The sequence below is a fragment of the Artemia sp. Qi Xiang Cuo genome, unplaced genomic scaffold, assembly GCF_049724085.1.
Source record: "Artemia sp. Qi Xiang Cuo unplaced genomic scaffold, ASM4972408v1 HiC_scaffold_32, whole genome shotgun sequence".
NCBI classification, from domain to species: domain Eukaryota; kingdom Metazoa; phylum Arthropoda; class Branchiopoda; order Anostraca; family Artemiidae; genus Artemia; species Artemia sp. Qi Xiang Cuo.
Genome location: NW_028297441.1, coordinates 2,025,428 through 2,048,519, shown reverse-complemented (window position 1 = coordinate 2,048,519; position 23,092 = coordinate 2,025,428). Strand labels below are relative to the sequence as shown.

Below are 23,092 nucleotides of genomic sequence, written 5' to 3'. Positions count from 1 at the left end.
GTTTACAGATTGACACTAACCACTTGCTCAGAACACTTGTTGGTGACATTGTACTTGATATAATTGGTTGTAATGGTTGGTTAGGCTTATGGATTTTGTGAAGTCCATTTAATTTGGGGAACAAGGGACTGTGTGGCAGGCATTTGTAATAAAGTTGAGGTGTTATTTTTCCATCACCCTTTAAACACTTTAATTCGGTCTTAAACATATTTCTAAAAGAGTCTGTTTGACTATGCGATTGCTTCTTGTATGTTTTTTCATCATTTGGTACTTTTTAATTTTGATTCGTAGTCCTCAGTATTCATGACAACTAAAGTGTTACTCTTATCTGCTTTTGTAATGGTAACTGAACCATCCTTTTTCAAGTTTTTAAGAATTCTTATGTCTTTGATGGTCGTACTAGGAAGTTCCGGTTTCAATACAAAATTAGATACAGTTTTTACGGTAGAAGCTCTCACTAAGCTAATATCTTTTATTATATTTGCGTTTTTATGCAAAGATGTTTCTATTGAAGTGACAATGTCTTCCACGGGGTCTTTATCCGGTTTAAAACAAAATTTCAGACCCTTTTCAAGCACTGATTGTTCTTGTATCATTAAAGTTCTTGATTAAAAATTAACCACACCTGGTCCAACAATTGACGAAGGTATTACCGCATTATTTATTGATAATTTTGAAAACCTTTTTAGCAATCCTTCTCTTGAAAGGCGAAAGTCATGATTGACTTTCGATTTTCCAGGGAAAGTTTATCTCTCACTATTAAAGCTCTTTTTCGACTTTTATCATTAATAATGTGATTTAAAGTCTTGAAATGTAAGCTTCGTTCAAACTTTTCTTCCTTGAAAGTGCCTAAATGTAAAATTGAATTTTAGTGAAGGTGGCACAATTCTTATCTTCTTACATCATAGAAGAAAATCCAGCTGGTTGATAACATTTGCATGTTTTTTCTGAGTGTTTATATATTTATACACATTTTTGGTCAAATTTCCCCATAAATATTACGTAGATAAACTTATATTTTGAACTTTTATTTTATCGTCACTGAAAGGCAGTGTGGTCTCCGAAATTATCTTTATGGAATGGTTTTGGCTAGTTAGGGCCACTTAATAGCAAATCATTTTTTTATCCTTAGGAAGCCTCAGCTCAAATCCCATATCAGTCAAATATTACTGAAATCATCGAAAACTACTTAGCCATTATTTTGAGTCATTACGTAATTTTTTTTCCAATAGCACAAAGAAAGGTAGAACCGCGTTGTCCAGTTTTGTTCACAGTTCACTGTTCCTCAGGAGTGCCTTAGGAAATCTCCATTACCGGGTTTGTTCAAATTTCATTGGTGTTCCATGTGCCTTAGGGTTTTTATTTATTGCACAACTAACACTCAAGGGTAGTGAAATTGATTGCACAAGACTTCATTGCTCTACCAAGTGCCTTACGGCTAAATTGTTGCACAACTAACACTCAAGCCCAGAGAAATCGGCTGCGCAAGAGTTCATTGATCTTCCAAGTGCCTTAGAAAATGAACATGGCTAGTGAGGGGCTACTTACTTTAAACAAAAGGCGTATAGTTGAATGGTAAGTATAGCCCAATCCCAATTGTCATACCACGTACACAACTGGTTAATTCAAGTGGTATTATGTTTCATCTGTTTTCAAATTTGGAATTGCTGCCAAAACCCTCATATCAAGAAAATTCACAACACCATCCGGCTCCATTATCAGTTATTCAGCTCTGTAAATTCGAAACAACATTCTGAATTGTACTTACAAATTTGTTATAAAATTATTTTTGTAATGACTATTATGTGGTTTATTTTAATAATTAAGGTATGAATATATGTGGATTCTTGTTTTTTTAAATATCTTTTTGAAGTATTTGGAGTTTTTGCTTATTTAATCAATTTTGAGTCAAAGGGTTGTAGCCGTTTTTGTATGGCACTTCGTTCCCTTCCCTTAATGGTTGTTTTTAAATGCTGTTTATTTTGCAGCAGTTTGTGAATCAATTAGTTCAGCAGTAAGTTCAGTTTGATTGATTCAATCGGGTTTTTTCTACTTTAGTTGATTCTCTTGAGACTAACAGCTTTTGTTTTTTTCTAAAATACGTTTCCTCTTTTCTCTCTCATTGAAATAGTTGTAAGATGGAATTTTAATATCAGACTCTTTTTTTGCCTTATCTTGTGTGTTTGAAAAAAATCCCTTATGCAAGGAGATAGTCTACAATTACATTAAAAAAGGATTTATATTTTCAGCCCTATGTTTTTCTTCTGTTTTTTTTTTGTTTTTCTCCCCTCCTTTGCATTATAACAAGCGATCTGCTGGCAAAACTTAGGAAAATGTATGTTATTGTATGCAACACAAATTTTTTTTACAATGAATGGTGATGGGAATAATTTACCACATATCTATACTTACAACAAGTGGAACGCCTGTTGTCGCATGTTACTCTCTATTTACCTTGGTGTTAAAAACAAAAAGGTCGGGTTGCATTAACACTACTACTGACAACTCACTAGAGCACCAAGCTATCGGAGGTAACACTGCTACACACATTCCTACTCCATCCCAATGTTTTAATAGCCTCCCGAGAGGTTTCCATTGCTTGAAGGATTACCCAATAATATTCAAATGGCAAGGAAAAGGGAAATAAATGTAATTAAATTACAATATTCAGAAGAAAGTTGGATATGAAAAACATATTAATAGATTGGTATTATTAAAATATTGAAATAATTATATTTTTAATTCGAAACCTCTCTTAGAGAGGTCTCATGTACACATTTTTTTTTAAGTTTGAGAAGTTTCTTATAGTGTTAATTTTTAAAAGAAAAGCATATTTATTTTTATGAAGTTACATTCAACTATATCTCTATTGCATTTTAAGGACTCAATTACATCATCTTTTCTGAAAAGTGGAATTCCTTTTGATATCAATGACACATACGCGGGAATCCCATGCAGTTGCAATCGAAAATGCTGCAAAGCGAAATTTGTAGTTATAAGATAGATCATGACTACAATGGAAAGAAGGAATTTGTCTTTATAGCGTCTGTAAAGATAAACAAGAAGGAAGAATTGAATTATACCAGAATTTCTTAACTGAATTGAATTTACTGATTTGCCACCCTATGACTTAAAAATATATGATAAGTGGGGTATTGCTTTGTTTCAGTTTAGATATTTGACAGAATATATACAATAGAACGTCCCTAATTTCTACTGAATTATATAACAGCGTTATTGAGCAAAACTAAAGTTACCGAGGAACAATAAAAAAGATTTTTTTAGTATCTATGACGTCATACGAAATTATAGGTTGAAAGAATCCAAAAAAACTAAAGCAAAAGGCACACAAAATTTCCAAGGTAATGATGAACAAAAGTAAATAAAAAAAATCTGTGCTTCGGAGACAAATCGCTGAACAAGCGACAGGGAGAATCAGACTGAATTTTAAAACGAAAATATTGCATAACGAAATCTGTGGTTAGGAAACATATTACAGTGGAATAAAAGAGCATGTATTTTTAGTGTCTATGAAGGACAAACAGGAATGATGAATTGAACTCACGCCAGACTTCCTTAGCTCAACGGAAATTTCTGATTATGATTCCGAACAGCTATAGCAAAAGGTATAAGACAAGCAACAGTGGGAATCAAGTTGAACTGCAAACGAAAGTTTTGCGAAGTAAAATCTGCAGTTAAAAACTGGAATTTTTTCTGGTATCTCTGACGTTATAAGAAATTAGATTAGGCCAAGATGATGAATGAATTAAAACAGATAAGAGCAAAAGGATAGGAAAATGTCTGAGGTAATGATGAACAAAAATGAACAACAAAATGTGTGGTTAAAAGACAAGCAAGGCTCATATCGAGCCAGAGTTTCCTTATCCAATTTAAATTTCTGATTTTGCCACCTCATGACTTAAAACCAAGGAATAAGACAATCATTTCGCTAATGTGTAATTTGAGAATCTAATATAGGCGAGGGTGCAGCGTGAAGGGCTCCGAGTATGTGCATATGGGACTACTGAAACTCAAAAGTATGGCGCACCAAGAAGCTAATCATGGGACAAAAAGTGGGTGACCCTTCTCTACAATTGGTGCTTGAAATGTTTGAAACTTCTGGCTATTTCTTATGTTGTAAAGTATTTTCGCTTATACATTTTTAAACATTTGTTTTGTAATATAGAGACAATAGTATTGATGGGGACTAAAACCCCTCTCATATATAGGATTATTTCTGCTCACCTTTAGTTTCGAATAGTTTTTCTATTTTCTTCTGATAAAAGTTATATTTCAATTGAGTTTACACAGAGATCCTGAATTGAAATGACAATGCTCGAGCGATAGATTTATACCTACTTGCGCTATAGACAAAATTTGTCAAACTGGAGGTATACTTTTATTTATACTGAAGCTTCGTAATTACTTAGAAGAATATTAAATGTTTAGTTTCAACTTATTAGTACTCGATATAAAACTAAGAATTCTACTAGAATAGAGCTTGAAACAAGGAATACTCGACAAGCAGCTACATTTTTGGGTTGTTTACGTTTGCGATAAGAAGAAAAGCTTTCAATTATAGTCAAAGCTTAAAGGTGACAACACAAGAATTTGATTTGATCATAAATTTCTTTGACAATTTGAGGCAAAAATTAACTTGTTTTTAAGAAAAAAATAGTTTTTCTTCAATAAAGGGCTGGACATCATGGTTTTAGCAGTAGCTTCAACCTAGTAAAGAGAGAGCCGCAGCACGTAGTAACCAAAAGTTATAAAACACGTTTAAAAAAAATGCCTAGTGAAAAAAAAATTCTATTTTACAGTGATTCTGGAATGGTGATTACTTCAGTTCGTTTTAAATCTAAACTTTATTGTGAAAAGAAATTTATGACTATTTAAAAAAAACCTGAAACCTCTAAAAATTTGGTGTACAATCGAAATTAAAAGTGTATCAATGTAATCAGCATGGTTGAAAACCTTGTACCGGGAAATAACAGTCCCCCACCTTGAACAACAAATAAAATCTGTTTTTGTATGGAAAGTAGGCGACTGATCTGTTTGCCGTATTTTTTTTCAGGGCTAGTGGTTTACCAGAACATCATAGAGAGGCTCTGAACGACATATTTACAAGCTACATTCATTATTATGTGCTTTTTATATATTTTACAATCTACAAGTGCCATATGGCACTAAAAACAGTACTTTCTATGCCTTTGTCATGGGGTGGGGATATTGAGCTAGCAGAACATTGTAGACAGATTTTTAATAGCTCATATTAAAACTGTTGCTCCTATTTATGTTCTTCTTAGAGATTCCACTCTCTGTAAGTTCCAAATAGCACTAAAAATGGCCCTTCTGGTGCCATGTTTCAAGTAGGAAAGCTGGGGCTAGTGCGCTACCAGAACTTTTTAGAATGATGTTTAATGGCTCATTTGAAAGCTATTAGTCATATATAAGTACTCTTTATCAATTCTACAATCCGTAAGCGTGATATGGCCCTAGAAAAAACTGTATTGGTGCCAATTTTTAAGTGAAAATGCTTCGAAGCATAAAACAGTATAATTGTAGCAGTTATGGTTCAAAATTCTTAACTGGAGGTTTACAAGATCACCTCCTGTATGTTCCTCTTTCAAACCCCCTTAAAAAAAATTTTATACACTTGAAATCATAGTGTTTAAGTCCTTCGTGTAAGAGACCAAAATGAATAAGGAAAAATAATAGTTATCCTGAAAACATAAGCCAAAAAAGAGCAGAAAAAGGGTCAAAATTTTGTTTTCTGAAAGGCTTTAAAATTCAGACACCAAGTCCCTCAGTCCAGGAGCTCAAAGTTATAAGACATATCTAGTTTTCGGGTGGGTTACCCCTAAAATATAGCCACAGAAATTTTTAGATTTTTTTTTTATGCATAAGACCTATGCAAGTAGAGAGGGGGGTCCGACTCCGAACAGAACCACGTGGTTCTGTCGGCATTTTTAATGCTGTCAGTACACCAAATAAGGGCATAGCCTCCCTAGGGAGAAAGATTGCGTAATGGGGTCAATGACCTCTTTTTCCATGGTCGATTTATTTGATGTTTCTATGTGTAATAACTCCGGAACGAAGGTTGCACATGCGCATTGAATTCTAACGGGAACAATGTTACTGATCTAGGACTCGAGGGGGAAGTGAATTTCCGAGAACTTGATTGCGTAATCAAAGTGTGTCAACAACAACAACATCGACCATGACATTCGCTGAGAGCGTGCACTTACAACAACAACAACATCGACCTTGACATTCGCTGAGAGCGTGCACTTACAACATCAACAACATCGACCTTGGAACACCTGTGCTGTCGACCTCAATTCACCTATCGTGAATCAATAATTCCCCTTAGAAACAACAAATTAAGTTCCCTTTCTTGACAGATCAATCAATCAATGACATCATCTGTCAGACTTTAAAAATTTTCGCCTAGAAACATTTCTCCAGGAATAGATCCAAGTCATTAATGTCTTTGCCTCAGGAACAGTTCTACTGGTCGAACTCCAAAAGATATTTATAGCCAAAGGCAATGGAAACAATTTTCCAAGAAACATCTGAGCGATGAATTATTTTAGCGCGGGAATCAGGTTTCTTATTAATTTGAAATGCGTTAGCGCAGAGATGTCAATAACAAAGAAATACGCTGAATTTATGTTTAGGGATTATTTGGGCGAAGCTGTTTTAGAGAGGCTATGGAATTATTTCGGCAAAACAGTTAGAGACATTTTAAAAGAAGATTTTGGAAGAGATTTTAGAAGAGAATTTAATGGTGAAACTCTGTGGTCGTTATAATACACAAGTTTCATTTGAACAGTGTTGTGAGGTCCTCTACCACAACCCCAAAGGGTTCCAACCCTCCTGTCCCAACCCCGAAGGAAGCCCCCGGTACTCAAAGGCCCCCCAAGCTCCCAAAGGGCCACCGACGCCCCCAAACGCCCACCCAGACCCCCAAAGACCATCCCCGGGCCCCACAAAGGCCCATCGAGCTCCCAAAGGACCAACGGGGTCCCAATGGCCCTCCACCGGTCCCCAAATGTCCCCCTGGCCCCCAACAGCCCCCCCAGAACCCCCAAAGGCCTTCCCTGTGCCCCAAACGCCCTCCCTGTGCCCCAAAGGCCCTCCCCGGCCCCCAAAGAGTCCCCCGGACCAGAGAAGCGCTGCCGGGATGTGCCGTGGACCAGGAAAGCGCCGCAGGATGTGCCGCAGGGATGCGCCGTGGGTCAGGAAAGTGCCGCAGGATGTGCCGCAGGGAGGGACCGCAGGAAAGCGCCGCAGGATGCGCCGCAAACAAAAAAGTAAACTAAAAAGTAAAAATTTCGATCACAGAAGGGCACCCTCCCCCAAGGGCCCCCCAAACACCCCCCCGCCCCCCCCCCCCAAAGAGTCCCCTCTCCATTTTTTTTAAAATACTTTTTTATGGCTTTATTATATCCTTTCTGAACAAGTTCCATTCATAATGTCATTCCTAAACCCATTTTCCAACCTCAAAGAGTCCCCTCCCCAATTCATAAATACTTTCTTGAATTTTTTAACATGGTATTTTTTAACTTTTTACGTATCTTAAAATGACATGAAATATGCGTACGGGTCTACCAATTGTACTCTGTGCTTGTTCATGGACACGACGCGGCTTTTCCACTGGTACTCTATGGCAGGTTATCGACACTAGCGAGTTTATTGCATGCATTAAATCAGTATTTTTTACGCAGTGGAAGGATCAACACACAATTCATATCTGTAAAAAGTGAAGATGAATTATTCGACGAAAGTATGTGCACATGAAAAAATCATTGTCGTGTTGAACGCTGGCAAGGAGAAATACCTGAACTATGAAACGAGTGCAAGTGGAGATCTTATTGGCAATGTATGCATACGGTGTCATGACAGTGAGGAGTTAAATTCCTTTGGTGTACCCAAGAATTTCCATCATGCAAGTGGTGGATATGCGAGAGTAACATTACCAGAGAAATTAGTAGTCAAAGAGAATGCCAACTTAAAATTAATAGTTGATGAAGAGGGACAACTTCTAGCTAATGGTTCTGGTAGCATGTTAGCCGTTGATAGATCTTATCGCAATTCTTCCGGTGTTAACATTCGAATGAAAGCAAAAGGAAAAAGAAGACAAGCATACAGCTGCATCAACATCGTAAATCATATCATGTCAATGTGCCAAAACTGCTATCTATGTAAAAATAATGTGACAATAGACAGTGAAATCGCGGGCAGAATAAAAAGGACATTAGCAGACAATATCATCAATGAATATAAAGATGAATTGACGGAAAGTGAAGCGCAAGTGTACTAATAATGTATAATAATGTATTTAACATATTTTTATATCATTATTCTACATGTCGTTATTTCATTAAAAATATTTTACGTATTACTTTGATAAGTGTTCATAATTTTTAGGTTATGCTAGAACGTCAAACGTTCAGAATATCTATTAAAAACGTCAGAGATGTAAGAAAAGTAATTTTAGAGATAATGATACTACTATTCCAAATTTTTCATAGAAGATAGAAAAGTTCAAGTTCTCTTCTGAATTTTACCAACAAACACAATTCAATTCTAATTTCTCCAGAGAAAATAAAAAGCTTCCACTTCAGTTTTAAGTCTACCAAGACCTTAAAAAATTTTAAGGTTAGTTCTAAATTTGTCCTTAGAAGATAGGAATAGTTATACTTTGATAGTGATTATTTTCCATGAAGATAAAAAATTTCACTTTAATTTTAAATATTCTTAAATTCAATTCAAACCTTTCTCAAAGAGATGAAAAAATTTAAAGTTCTATTCCAAATATTTCCCCGGCAGAAGAAAAGTTCAACTTCGATTCTGAATTTTCTCAATGAAAATGAAATAAGTTATTGATCAATTCTATTTTCCCAAAATAATATAAAATTTTCCACTTCAATTCAGATTTTTCTCAAAGAGATGAAAAAATTTAAAATATTGTTCCAAATTTTTCTTAGAAGATAGAAAAGATCAAGTTCTAATCTGAATTTTACCAAATAGCATAATTCAATTCTAATTTCTCCAGAGGAAATAAAAAGCTACCACTTCAGTTTTAAGTTTACCAAGACATTAAAAAATTTAAAGTTCAGTTCTAAATTTTTCCTTAGAAGATAGGAAAAGTTAAACTTTGATTGTGATTATTTTCTATGAAGATAAAAAGTTTCACTTTAATTCTGAATTTTCTTAAATTCAGTTCCGACCTTTCTCAAAGAGATGAAAAAATTTAAAGTTCTGTTCAATATATTTTCTCGGAAGAAGAAAAGTTCAACTCCGATTCTGAATTTTCTCATTGAAAATGAAATACGTTATTGATCAATTCTATTTTCCCAAACTAATATAAAAATTTTCCACTTCACTTCAGATTTTTCTCAAAGAGATGAAAAATTTAAAATACTATTCCAAATTTTTCATAGAAGATAGAAAAGTTCAAGTTCTCTTCTGAATTTTACCAACAAACACAATTCAATTTAATTTCTCCAGAGAAAATAAAAAGCTTCCACTTCAGTTCTTTAGTTTACCAAGACATTAAAAAATTTAAAGTTCAGTTCTAAATTTTTCCTTAGAAGATAGGAATAGTTATACTTTGATTGTGATTATTTTCTATGAAGATAAAAAGTTTCACTTTATTTCTAAATTTTCTTAAATCCAGTTCCGACCTTTCTCAAAGAGATGAAAAAATTTAAAGTTCTGTTCAATATATTTTCTCGGAAGAAGAAAAGTTCAACTTCGATTCTGAATTTTCTCATTGAAAATGAAATACGTTATTGATCAATTCTATTTTCCCAAAATAATATAAAAATTTTCCACTTCACTTAAGATTTTTCTCAAAGAGATGAAAAATTTAAAATACTATTCCAAATTTTACATAGAAGATAGAAAAGTTCAAGTTCTCTTCTGAATTTTACCAACGAACACATTTCAATTCTAATTCCTCCAGAGAAGATAAAAGGCTTCCACTTCAGTTTTAAGTTCACCAAGACATAAGAAATTTAAAGTTCTATTCTAAATTTTTCTGTAGAAGATAGGAAAAGTTATACTATGATAGTGATTATTTTCCATGAAGATAAAAAGTTTTTACTTTAAATCTAAATTTTCTTATATTCAGTTCCGACTTTTCACATAGAGATGCAAAAATTTTAAATTCTGATCCATATTTTTCATAGAATATTGGAAAAGTTATACTCTGATCGTGAATATTCAAGTTCTCCTCTGAATTTTACCAAAAAACACATTTCAATTCTAATTTCACCAGAGAAAACAAAAATCTTCTACTTCAGTTCATTATTTCACAAAGATATAAAGAAATTTAAAGTTCAATTCTAATTTTTCGGTGGAAGATGGAAAAAGTAATACCATACTTGTGAATATTTTCACGGGAGATAAAAAGTCCTAGTTCAATTTAAAATTTTCTCAAAGAAGTCAAGGAAAGTTCAAGTTCTCTTCTGAATTTTCTCAATGAAAAAGAAATTAGTCATTGATTATTTCTATTTTTTCCAAATAATATAAAAATTTTCCACTTTAGTTCAGATCTGTCTCGAAGAGATTAAAAATCTAAAATACTGTTCAAAATTTTCTCAACGAAGCGAAGAAAAGTTCAAGTTCTCGTCGGAATTTTAGCAAAGAACACACTTCAATTCTAAATTTCTCCAGAGAAAATAAAAATCTTCCACTTCAGTTCTTTATTTCACAAAGACCTAAAGAAATTTAAAGTTCAATTCTAAATTTTTCGGTGGAAGATAGAAAATGTAATACCATACTTGTGGATCTTTTCATGGAAGATAAAATGTTCTAGTTCAATTTAAAATTTTCTCAACGAAGTGAAGAAAAGTTCAAGTTCATATTCTGAACTTTACCAAAGAACACACTTCAATTCTAATTTCTCCAGAGAAAACAAAAATCTTCCACTTCAGTTCATTATTTCACAAAGACATAAAGAAATTTAAAGTTCAATTCTAATTTTTCGGTGGAAGATGGAAAAAGTAATATCATACTTGTGAATATTTTCACGGAAGATAAAAAGTTCTAGTTCAATTTAAAATTTTCTCAACGAAGTCAAGGAAAGTTCAAGTTCTCTTCTGAATTTTCTCAATGAAAAAAATTAGTCATTGATCATTTCTATTTTTCCAAATAATATAAAAATTTTCCACTTTATTTCAGATCTGTCTCGAAGATAGGAAAAATTTAAAATACTGTTCCAAATTTTTCACGGAAGATAAAAAAGTTCAAGTTCTCATCGGAATTTTATCAAAGAACACAATTCAATTCTGATTTCTACAGAGAAAACAAAAATTTTCCACTTCAGTTCTTTATTTCACAAAGACATAAAGAAATTTAAAGTTCAATTCTAAATTTTTCGGTGGATGATAGAAAAAGTAATAGCATACTTGTGAATATTTTCCAGGAAGATAAAAAGTTTTAGTTCAATTTAAAATTTTCTCAACGAAGTGAAGAAAAGTTCAAGTTCTTTTCTGAACTTTACCAAAGAACACACTTCAATTTTAATTTCTCTAGAGAAAACAAAAATCTTCCACTTCAGTTCTTTATTTCACAAAAGACATAAAGAAATTTAACGTTCAATTCTAAATTTTTCGGTGGAAGATAGAAAAAGTAATATCATACTTGTGAATATTTTCCCGGAAGATAAAAAGCTCTAGTTCAATTTAAAACTTTCTCACCGAAGTGAAGAAAAGTTCAAGTTCTCTTCTGAACTTTACCAAAGACCACACTTCAATTCTAATTTCTCCAGAGAAAACATAAATCTTCCACTTCAGTTTTAAGTTCCCCAATGAAATAAAGAAATTTAAAGTTCTATTCTAAATTTTTAGATGGAAGATAGAAAAAGTAATACTATGACAGTGATTGTTTTCCATGAAGATTAAAAGTTTCACTTTATCTATAATTTTTCTTAAATTCAGTACTGATTTTTCTCAAAGAGATGAAAAATTTAAAGTTCATTTCTAAATTTTTCTCTAGAAGATAGGAAAAGTTATACTACGATTGTGATTATTTTTCAGTGAAGATAAAAAGTTTCACTTTAATTCTAAATTTCTTAAGTTCACTTTCAGATTTTTTGCAAAAAGATAAAAAATTTAAAGTTATGTTCCAAATTTTTCATATAAGATAGAAAAAGTTATACATTGATTTGAATATTCGACATGAAGATAAGGACCATCAATTTAATTCTGAGTTTTCTCGAAGAAGTGCAAAATGTTCAAGTTCTCTTCTGAATTTTCTTAAAGAAGTAAAAAAAGTTAGCTCAATTCTGAATTTTACCAATGAAAATGAAAAAAAAGCTTCCACTTCAGTTCTTAATTCCAAAAATACATAAAAAATTCAAAGTTCTCTTCTTAATTTTACCAAAAAACGTAATTCAATTCTAATTTCTCCAGAGAAAATAAAAAGCTTCCACGTCAGTTTTAAGTTCACCAAGACATAAAAAATTTAAAGTTAAGTTCTAAATTTTTCCATAGAGGATAAGAAAAGTTATACTATGATTTTGATTATTTTCATTAAGATAAAAAGTTTCAATTTAATTCTAAATTTTCTTAAATTCAAGTCTAACCTTTCTCAAAGAGATTAAAAAATTTAAAGTTCTGTTCCAAATATTTTTCCAGGAGAAGAAAAGTTCAATTTCAATTCTGAATTTTCTCAATGAAAATGAAATAAGTTATTGATCAATTCTATTTTCCTAAAATAATATAAAATTTACCACTTCAATTCAGATATTTCTCAAAGAGATGAAAAAATTTAAAACATTAATCCAAATTTTTCATAGAAGATAGGAAAAGTTATACTTTGATTGTGAATATTCTTCATGACGATATGGAGCTCCACTTTAATTCTGAGTTTTCTCGAAGAAGTGCAAAATGTACAAGTTCTCTTCTGAATTTTCTTAGAGAAGAGAAAAAAGTTAGCTCAATTCTGAAATTTACCATTGAAAATGAAAAAGCTTCCATTTCAGTTCCTAATTTCTCAACGACATAAAAAATTTAAAGTTCAATTCTAAATTTTTCCACAGAAGATAGGAATGGCTATACTATGATTGTGACTATTTACCATGAAGATAAAAAGTTTCACTTTATTTCTAATTTTTCTTAAATTCAATTCATTCATCTAACCACCAAAAACAATAGAACACACTTCAATTTTAATTTCTCCAGAGAAAACAAAAATCTTCCACTTCAGTTCTTTATTTCACAAAAGACATAAAGAAATTTAAAGTTCAATTCTAAATTTTTCGGTGGAAGATAGAAAAAGTAATATTATACTTGTGAATATTTTCACGGAAGATAAAAAGTTCTAGTTCAATTTAAAATTTTCTCAACGAAGTGAAGAAAAGTTCAAGTTCTTTTCTGAACTATACCAAAGACCACACTTCAATTCTAATTTCTCCAGAAAAAATATAAATCTTCCACTTCAGTTTTAAGTTCCCCAATGAAATAAAGAAATTTAAAGTTCTATTCTAAATTTTTAGACGGAAGATAGAAAAAGTAATACTATGACAGTGATTGTTTTCCATGAAGATCAAAAGTTTCACTTTATTTATAATTTTTCTTAAATTCAGTACTGATTTTTCTCAAAGAGATGAAAAATTTAAAGTTAATTTCTAAATTTTTCTCTAGAAGATAGGAAAAGTTATACTACGATTGTGATTATTTTTCAGTGAAGATAAAAAGTTTCACTTTAATTCTAATTTTCTTAAGTTCACTTTCCGATTTTTTGCAAAAAGATGAAAAATTTAAAGTTCTGTTCCAAATTTTTCATAGAAGATAGAAAAAGTTATAAATTGATTTGAATAGTCGACATGAAGATAAGGACCATCAATTTAATTCTGAGTTTTCTCGAAGAAGTGCAAAATGTTCAAGTTCTCTTCTGAATTTTCTTAAAGAAGTAAAAAAAGTTAGCTCAATTCTGAATTTTACCAATGAAAATGAAAAAAAGCTTCCAATTCAGTTCTTAATTCCTCAAAGACATAAAAAATTCAAAAGTTCTATTCTGAATTTTACCAAAGAACATAATTTAATTCTACTTTCTCCAGAGAAAACAAAAAGCTTACACGTCAGTTTTAAGTTCACCAAGACATAAAATATTTAAAGTTCAGTTCTAAATTTTTCCATAGAAGATAAGAAAAGTTATACTATGATTTTGATTATTTTCATGAAGATAAAAGTTTCACTTTAATTCTAAATTTTCTTAAATTCAATTCCGACCTTTCTCAAAGAGATGAAAAAATTTAAAGTTCTGTTCCAAATATTTTTCCGAAAGAAGAAAAGTTCAATTTCGATTCTGAATTTTCTCAATGAAAATGAAATAAGTTATTGATCAATTCTATTTTCCTAAAATAATATAAAATTTACCACTTCAATTCAGATATTTCTCAAAGAGATGAAAAAATTTAAAACATTGTTCCAAATTTTTCATAGAAGATAGGAAAAGTTATACTTTGATTGTGAATATTCTTCATGAAGATATGGAGCTCCACTTTAATTCTGAGTTATCTCGAAGAAGTGCAAAATGTACAAGTTCTCTTCTGAATTTTCTTAGAGAAGAGAAAAAAAGTTAGCTCAATTCTGAAATTTACCATTGAAAATGAAAAAGCTTCCATTTCAGTTCCTAATTTCTCAACGACATAAAAAATTTAAAGTTCAATTCTAAATTTTTCCATAGAAGATAGGAATGGCTATACTATGATTGTGATTATTTACCATGAAGATAAAAAGTTTCACTTTATTTCTATTTTTTCTTAAATTCAATTCATTCATCTAACCACCAAAAACAATAGGTTAGGTTAGGTATAAATAAATATTAATAAATAATTAGAAATATTTCTCCATGTTTAAGTTAGGTTAGGTTAGGTAAACTTATCACGAGCGCTCATGATAAGCTAACCTAACCTAACTCAAACATGGTAAAAAGATTAAATTAGGTTAGGTTAGGCTAGATTAAGTTAGGTTAGGTTAAGTTAGGTTAGGTTAGGTTAGCCTACGTACGCGCGCGTACGTAGGCTAACCTAACCTAACCTAACTTAACCTAACCTAACTTAATCTAGCCTAACCTAACCTGATTTAATCTTTTTACCATGTTTAAGTTAGGTTAGGTTAGCTTATCATGAGCGCTCGTGATAAGTTTACCTAACCTAACCTAACTTAAACATGGAGAAATGTTTCTAATTATTTATTAATACTTATTTATACCTAACCTAACCTAACCTATTGTTTTTGGTGGTTAGATGAATGAATTGAATTTAAGAAAAATTAGAAATAAAGTGAAACTTTTTATCTTCATGGTAAATAATCACAATCATAGTATAGCCATTCCTATCTTCTATGGAAAAATTTAGAATTGAACTTTAAATTTTTATGTCGTTGAGAAATTAGGAACTGAAATGGAAGCTTTTCATTTTCATTGGTAAATTTCAGAATTGAGCTAACTTTTTTCTCTTCTCTAAGAAAATCCAGAAGAGAACTTGAACATTTTGCACTTCTTTGAGAAAACTCAGAAATAAAGTGGAGCTCCATATCTTCATGAAGAATATTCACAATCAAAGTATAACTTTTCCTATCTTCTATGAAAAATTTGGAACAATGTTTTAAATTTTTTCATCTCTTTGAGAAATATCTGAATTGAAGTGGTAAATTTTATATTATTTTAGGAAAATAGAATTGATCAATAACTTATTTCATTTTCATTGAAAAATTCAGAATCGAAATTGAACTTTTCTTCTTTCGGAAAAATATTTGGAACAGAACTTTAAATTTTTCATCTCTTTGAGAAAGGTCAGAGTTGAATTTAAGAAAATTTAGAATTAAAGTGAAACTTTTATCTTCATGAAAATAATCAAAATCATAGTATAACTTTTCTTATCTTCTATGGAAAAATTTAGGACTGAACTTTAAATTTTTTATGTCTTGGTGAACTTAAAACTGACGTGGAAGCTTTTATTTTCTCTGGAGAAATTAGAATTGAATTATGTTCTTTGGTAAAATTCAGAAGAGAACTTTGAATTTTTTATGTCTTTGAGGAATTAAGAACTGAAATGGAAGCTTTTCATTTTCATTGGTAAAATTCAGAATTGAGCTAACTTTTTTACTTCTTTAAGAAAATTCAGAAGAGAACTTGAACATTTTGCACTTCTTCGAGAAAACTCAGAATTAAAGTGATGGTCCTTATCTTCATGTCGAATATTCAAATCAATGTATAACTTTTTCTATCTTCTATGAAAAATTTGGAACAGAACTTTAAATTTTTCATCTCTTTGCAAAAAATCGGAAAGTGAACTTAAGAAAATTAGAATTAAAGTGAAACTTTTATCTTCACTGAAAAATAATCACAATCGTAGTATAACTTTTCCTATCTTCTAGAGAAAAATTTAGAAATGAACTTTAAATTTTTCATCTCTTTGAGAAAAATCAGAACTGAATTTAAGAAAATTATAAATAAAGTGAAACTTTTGATCTTCATGGAAAACAATCACTGTCATAGTATTACTTTTTCTATCTTCCATCTAAAAATTTAGAATAGAACTTTAAATTTCTTTATTTCATTGGGGAACTTAAAACTGAAGTGGAAGATTTATATTTTTCTGGAGAAATTAGAATTGAAGTGTGGTCTTTGGTAAAGTTCAGAAGAGAACTTGAACTTTTCTTCACTTCGTTGAGAAAATTTTAAATTGAACTAGAACTTTTTATCTTCCGTGAAAATATTCACAAGTATGATATTACTTTTTCTATCTTCCACCGAAAAATTTAAATTGAACTTTAAATTTCTTTATGTCTTTTGTGAAATAAAGAACTGAAGTGGAATATTTTTGTTTTCTCTGGAGAAATTAAAATTGAAGTGTGTTCTTTGGTAAAGTTCAGAAGAGAACTTGAACTTTTCTTCACTTCGTTGAGAAAATTTTAAATTGAACTTGAACTTTTTATCTTCCAGGAAAATATTCACATGTGTGCTATTACTTTTTCTATCTTCCACCGAAAAATTTAGAATTGAACTTTAAAATTCTTTATGTCTTTGTGAAATAAAGACCTCAAGTGGAAGATTTTTATTTTCTCTGTAGAAATTAGAATTTAATTGTGTTCTTTGATAAAATTCCGACGAGAACTTGAACTTTTTTATCTTCCGTGAAAAATTTGGAACATTATTTTAAATTTTTTATGTCTTCGAGAGATATCTGAAATAAAGTGGAAAATTTCTATATTATTTGGAAAAATAGAAATGATTAATGACTAATTTTTTTTTCATTGAGAAAATTTAGAAGAGAACTTGAACTTTCCTTGACTTCGTTGAGAAAATTTTAAATTGAACTAAAACTTTTTATCTTCCGTGAAAATATTCACAAGTATGATATTACTTTTTCCATCTTCCACCGAAAAATTAGAATTGGAACTTTAAATTTCTTTATGTCTTTGTGAAATAATGAACTGAAGTGGAAGATTTTGTTTCTCTGGAGAAATTAGAATTGAAGTGTGTTCTTTGGTAAAGTTCAGAATATGAACTTGAACTTTTCTTTACTTCGTTGAGAAAATTTTAAATTGAACTAGAACTTTTTATCTTCCGGGAAAATATCCACAAGTATGGTATTATATTTTATATCTTCCACCGAAAAATTTAGGAATTAACTTTAAATTTCTTTATGTCTTTGTGAAATAAAGAACTGAAGTGTAAGATTTTTATTTTCTCTGGAGAAATTACAATTGAAGTGTGTTCTTTGCTAAAATTCCGAAGAACTTGAACTTTTCTTCGATTCGTTGAGAAAATTTGGAACAGTATTTTAGATTTTTCATCTCTTCGAGACGGATCTGAACTAAAGTGGAAAATTTTTATATTATTTGGAAAAAATAGAAATGATCAATGACTAATTTCATTTTCATTTAGAAAATTAATAAAAGAAATTGAACTTTCCTTGACTTCATTGAGAAAATTTTAAATTGAACTAGGACTTTTTATCTTCCGTGAAAATATTCACAAGTATGGTATTACTTTTTCCATCTTCCACCGAAAAATTAGAATTGAACTTTAAATTTCTTTGTGTCTTTGTGAAATAATGAATTGAAGTGGAAGATTTTTGTTTTCTCTGGAGAAATTAGAATTGAAGTGTGTTCTTTGGTAAAGTTCAGAAGAGAACTTGAATATTCACGATCAAAGTATAACTTTTCCAATATTCTATGAAAAATTTGGATCAGAACTTTAAGTTTTTTCATCTCTATGTGAAAAGTCGGAACTGAATTTAAGAAAATTTAGAATTAAAGTGAAACTTTTTATCTTCATGGAAAATAATCACTATCATAGTATAACTTTTCCTATCTTCTACAGAAAAATTTAGAACAGAACTTTAAATTTCTTATGTCTTGGTGAACATAAAACTGAAGTGGAAGCTTTTTATCTTCTCTGGAGAAATTAGAATTGAATTGTTTGTTGGTAAAATTCAGAAGAGAACATGAACTTTTCTATCTTCTATGAAAAATTTGGTATAGTATTTTAAATTTTTCATCTATTTGAGAAAAATTTGAAGTGAAGTGGAAAATTTTTATATTATTTTGGGAAAATAGAATTGATCAATAACGTATTTCATTTTCAATGAGAAAATTCAGAATCGAAGTTGAACTTTTCTTCTTCCGAGAAAATATATTGAACAGAACTTTAAATTTTTTTCATCTCTTTGAGAAAGGTCGGAACTGAATTTAAGAAAATTTAGAATTAAAGTGAAACTTTTTATCTTCATAGAAAATAATCACAATCAAAGTATAACTATTCCTATCTTCTAAGGAAAAATTTAGAACTGAACTTTAAATTTTTTAATGTCTTGGTAAACTTAAAACTGAAGTGGAAGCTTTTTATTTTCTCTGGAGAAATTAGAATTGAATTGTGTTTGTTGGTAAAATTCAGAAGAGAACTTGAACTTTTCTATCTTCTATGAAAAATTTGGAATAGTATTTTAAATTTTTCATCTCTTTGAGAAAAATCTGAAGTGAAGTGGAAAATTTTTATATTATTTTGGGAAAATAGAATTGATCAATAACGTATTTCATTTTCAATGAGAAAATTCAGAATCGAAGTTGAACTTTTTCTTCTTCCGAGAAAATATATTGAACAGAACTTTAAATTTTTTCATCTCTTTGAGAAAGGTCGGAACTGGATTTAAGAAAATTTAGAATTAAAGTGAAACTTTTTATCTTCATAGAAAATAATAACAATCAAAGTATAACTATTCCTATCTTCTAAGGAAAAATTTAGAACTGAACTTTAAATTTTTTAATGTCTTGGTAAACTTAAAACTGAAGTGGTAGCTTTTTATTTCCTCTGGAGAAATTATAATTGAATTATGCTATTTCGTAAAATTCAGATTAGAACTTGATCTTTTCTATCTTCTAAGAAAAATTTGGAACAATATTTTAAATTTTTTCATCTCTTTGAGAAAAATCTGAATTGAAGTGGAAAATTTTATATTATTTTGGGAAAATAGAATTGATCAATAAGTTATTTCATTTTCATTGAGAAAATTCAGAATCGAAGTTGAACTTTTCTTCTTCCGGGGAAATATTTGGAATAGAACTTTAAATTTTTTCATCTCTTTGAGAAAGGTCGGAATTGAATTTAAGAAAATTTAGAATGAAATTGAAATTTTTTATCTTCATGGAAAATAATCACTATCATAGTATAACTATTCCTATCTTCTAAGGAAAAATTTAGAACTGAACTTTAAATTTTTTAATGTCTTGGTGAACTTAAAACTGAAGTGGAAGCTTTTTATTTTCTCTGGAGAAATTAGAATTGAATTGTGTTTGTTGGTAAAATTCAGAAGAGAACTTGAACTTTTCTATCTTCTATGAAAAATTTGGAATAGTAGTATCATTATCTCTAAAATTACTTTTCTTACATCTCTGACGTTTTTAATAGATATTCTGAACGTTTGACGTTCTAGCATAACCTAAAAATAATGAACACTTAACAAAATAATGCGTAAGATATTTTTAATGAAATAAGGACATGTAGAATAATGATATAAAAATACGTTAAATACATTATTATACATTATTAGTACACTTGCGCTTCACTTTCCGTCAATTCATCTTTATATATATTGATGATATTGTCTGCTAATGTCCGTTTTATTCTGCCTGCGATTTCACTGTCTATTGTCACATTATTTTTACATAGATATCAGTTTTGGCATATTGACATGATATGATTTATGATGTTGATGCAGCTGTATGCATGTCTTCTTTTTCCTTTTGCTTTCATTTGAATGCTAACACCGGAAGAATTGCGATAAGATCTATCAACGGCTAACATGCTACCAGAACCATTAGCTAGAAGTTGTCCCTCTTCATCAACTATTATTTTTAAGTTGGCATTCTCTTTGACTACTAATTTCTCTGGTAATGTTACTCTCGCATATCCACCACTTGCATGATGGAAATTCTTGGGTACACCAAAGGAATTTAACTCCTCACTGTCATGACACCGTATGCATACATTGCCAATAAGATCTCCACTTGCACTCGTTTCATAGTTCAGGTATTTCTCCTTGTCAGCGTTCAACACGACAATGATTTTTTCATGTGCACATACTTTCGTTGAATAATTCATCTTCACTTTTTACAGATATGAATTGTGTGTTGATCCTTCCACTGCGTAAAAAATACTGATTTAATGCATGCAATAAACTCGCTAATGTCGATAACCTGCCATAGAGTACCAGTGGAAAAGCCGCGTCGTGTCCATGAACAAGCACAGAGTATGATTGGTAGAGCCGTACGCATATTTCATGTCATTTTACGATACGCAAAAAGTTAAAAAATACCATGTTAAAAAATTCAAGAAAGTATTTATGAATTGGGGAGGGGACTCTTTGAGGTTGAAAAATGGGTTTAGGAATGACATTATGAATGGAACTTGTTCAGAAAGGATATAATAAAGCCATAAAAAAGTATTTAAAAAAATGGAGAGGGGACTCTTTGGGGGGGGGGGCGGGGGGGGTGTTTGGGGGACCCTTGGGGAGGGTGCCCTTCTGTGATCGAAAATTTTACTTTTTAGTTTACTTTTTTGTTTGCGGCGCATCCTGCGGCGCTTTCCTGCGGTGCCTCCCTGCAGCGCATCCCCTGCGGCACTTTCCTGACCCGCGGCGCATCCCGGCGGCGCATCCTGCGGCGCTTTCCCTGGCCCACGGCGCATCCCGGCAGCGCTTCTCTGGTCCGGGGGACCTTGGGGGCCGGGGAGGGCTTTGGGGCACAGGGAGGGCGTTTGGGGCACAGGGAGGGCGTTTGGGGCACAGGGAAGGCCTTTGGGGGTCCGGGGGGGCAGTTGGGGGCCAGGGGGACATTTGGGGATCGGTGGAGGGCCATTGGGACCCCGTTGGTCCTTTGGGAGCTCGATGGGCCTTTGTGGGGCCCGGGGATGGTCTTTGGGGGTCTGGGTGGGCGTTTGGGGGCGTCGGTGGCCCTTTGGGAGCTTGGGGGGCCTTTGAGTACCGGGGGCTTCCTTCGGGGTTGGGATAGGAGGGTTGGAACCCTTTGGGGTTGTGGTAGAGGACCTCACAACACTGTTCAAATGAAACTTGTGTATTATAACGACCACAGAGTTTCATAATTAAATTCTCTTCTAAAATCTCTTCCAAAATCTTCTTTTAAAATGTCTCTATCTGTTTCGCCGAAATAATTCCATAACCTGTCTAAAACGGTTTCGCCCAAATAATCCCTAAACGTAAATTCAGCGTATTCCTTTGTTATTAGCATCTCTGCACTAACGCATTTCAAATTAATAAGAAACCTGATTCCCGCACTAAAATAATTCATCGTTAAGGTGTTTCTTGGAGAACTGTGTTCATGGCGGTTGGCTATTAATATCTTTTGGAGTTCGACCAGTAGAACTGTTCCCGAGGCAAAGACATTAATGACTTGGATCTATTCCTGGAGAAATGTTTCTAGGCGAAAATTTTTAAAGTCTGACAGATGATGTCATTGATTGATTGATCTGTCAAGAAAGGGAAATTAATTTGTTGTTTCTAAGGGGAATTATTGATTCACGATAGGTGAATTGAGGTCGACAGCACAGGTGTTCCAAGGTCGATGTTGTTGATGTTGTAAGTGCACGCTCTCAGCGAATGTCAAGGTCGATGTTGTTGTTGTTGTAAGTGCACGCTCTCAGCGAATGTCATGGTCGATGTTGTTGTTGTTGACACACTTTGATTACGCAATCAAGTTCTCGGAAATTCACTTCCCCCTCGAGTCCTAGATCAGTAACATTGTTCCCGTTAGAATTCAATGCGCATGTGCAACCTTCGTTCCGGAGTTATTACACATAGAAACATCAAATAAATCGACCATGGAAAAAGAGGTCATTGACCCCATTACGCAATCTTTCTCCCTAGGGAGGCTATGCCCTTATTTGGTGTACTGACAGCATTAAAAATGCCGACAGAACCACGTGGTTCTGTTCGGAGTCGGACCCCCCTCTCTACTTATGCACTCAATTCCATGAACCATGGGGCCCCAATGAACAACAGAAGAGATAATTAGGTGTTCCCAAAACAGGGTCCAAAAAGGGCAAACAATATATCTTTTAGTTGAGGTGACCCCCCCCCCCCCTCTATATATGTGGTTGAATTCAGTTGAGTAGATTTTTTTCCCAATTGCCCAAGCTTTTAAATACCGTTACCTGGTCTGAGGGGTCAAACATTTTGTGAAGGAGAGGGGTTTTAAGAGACATGGAAATGCACCATTTTTGATCCAAATTTGATGCAAATTTGATCCAAAAGGGCCAAAACTGTAATTTGTGGCTCTACACTTAAATCCGAGGTTCAAGAGGACTCCAAATCACAAGAAAATAAAATAAAAGAATCCTTGGCTCCTCCAGAAAACAAATTATGTGGACGGCTTGAAACTTACACCTGTAAGTTATGGGATATAGGGAACCATAATGTACAACCCAATTTATATTGGAAGCAAAAGGTCCTTAAAGTGACACAGAAATCACTTTTTCTAAAGTCATTTGATACCTTTATTTCTTGGACCAATGATGTCCTAGCGAACGCAAAATATTTTTGGGGGCGGGGGGG

General features: G+C 32.1%; 1 pseudogene; it reads left to right on the top strand.

Annotated features, from left to right (window-relative positions):
• Positions 1-1,525: 1,525 nt before the first annotated feature.
• LOC148938912 (uncharacterized) overlaps positions 1,526-23,092 on the top strand; it is a 28,515-nt pseudogene continuing 6,948 nt past the window's right edge.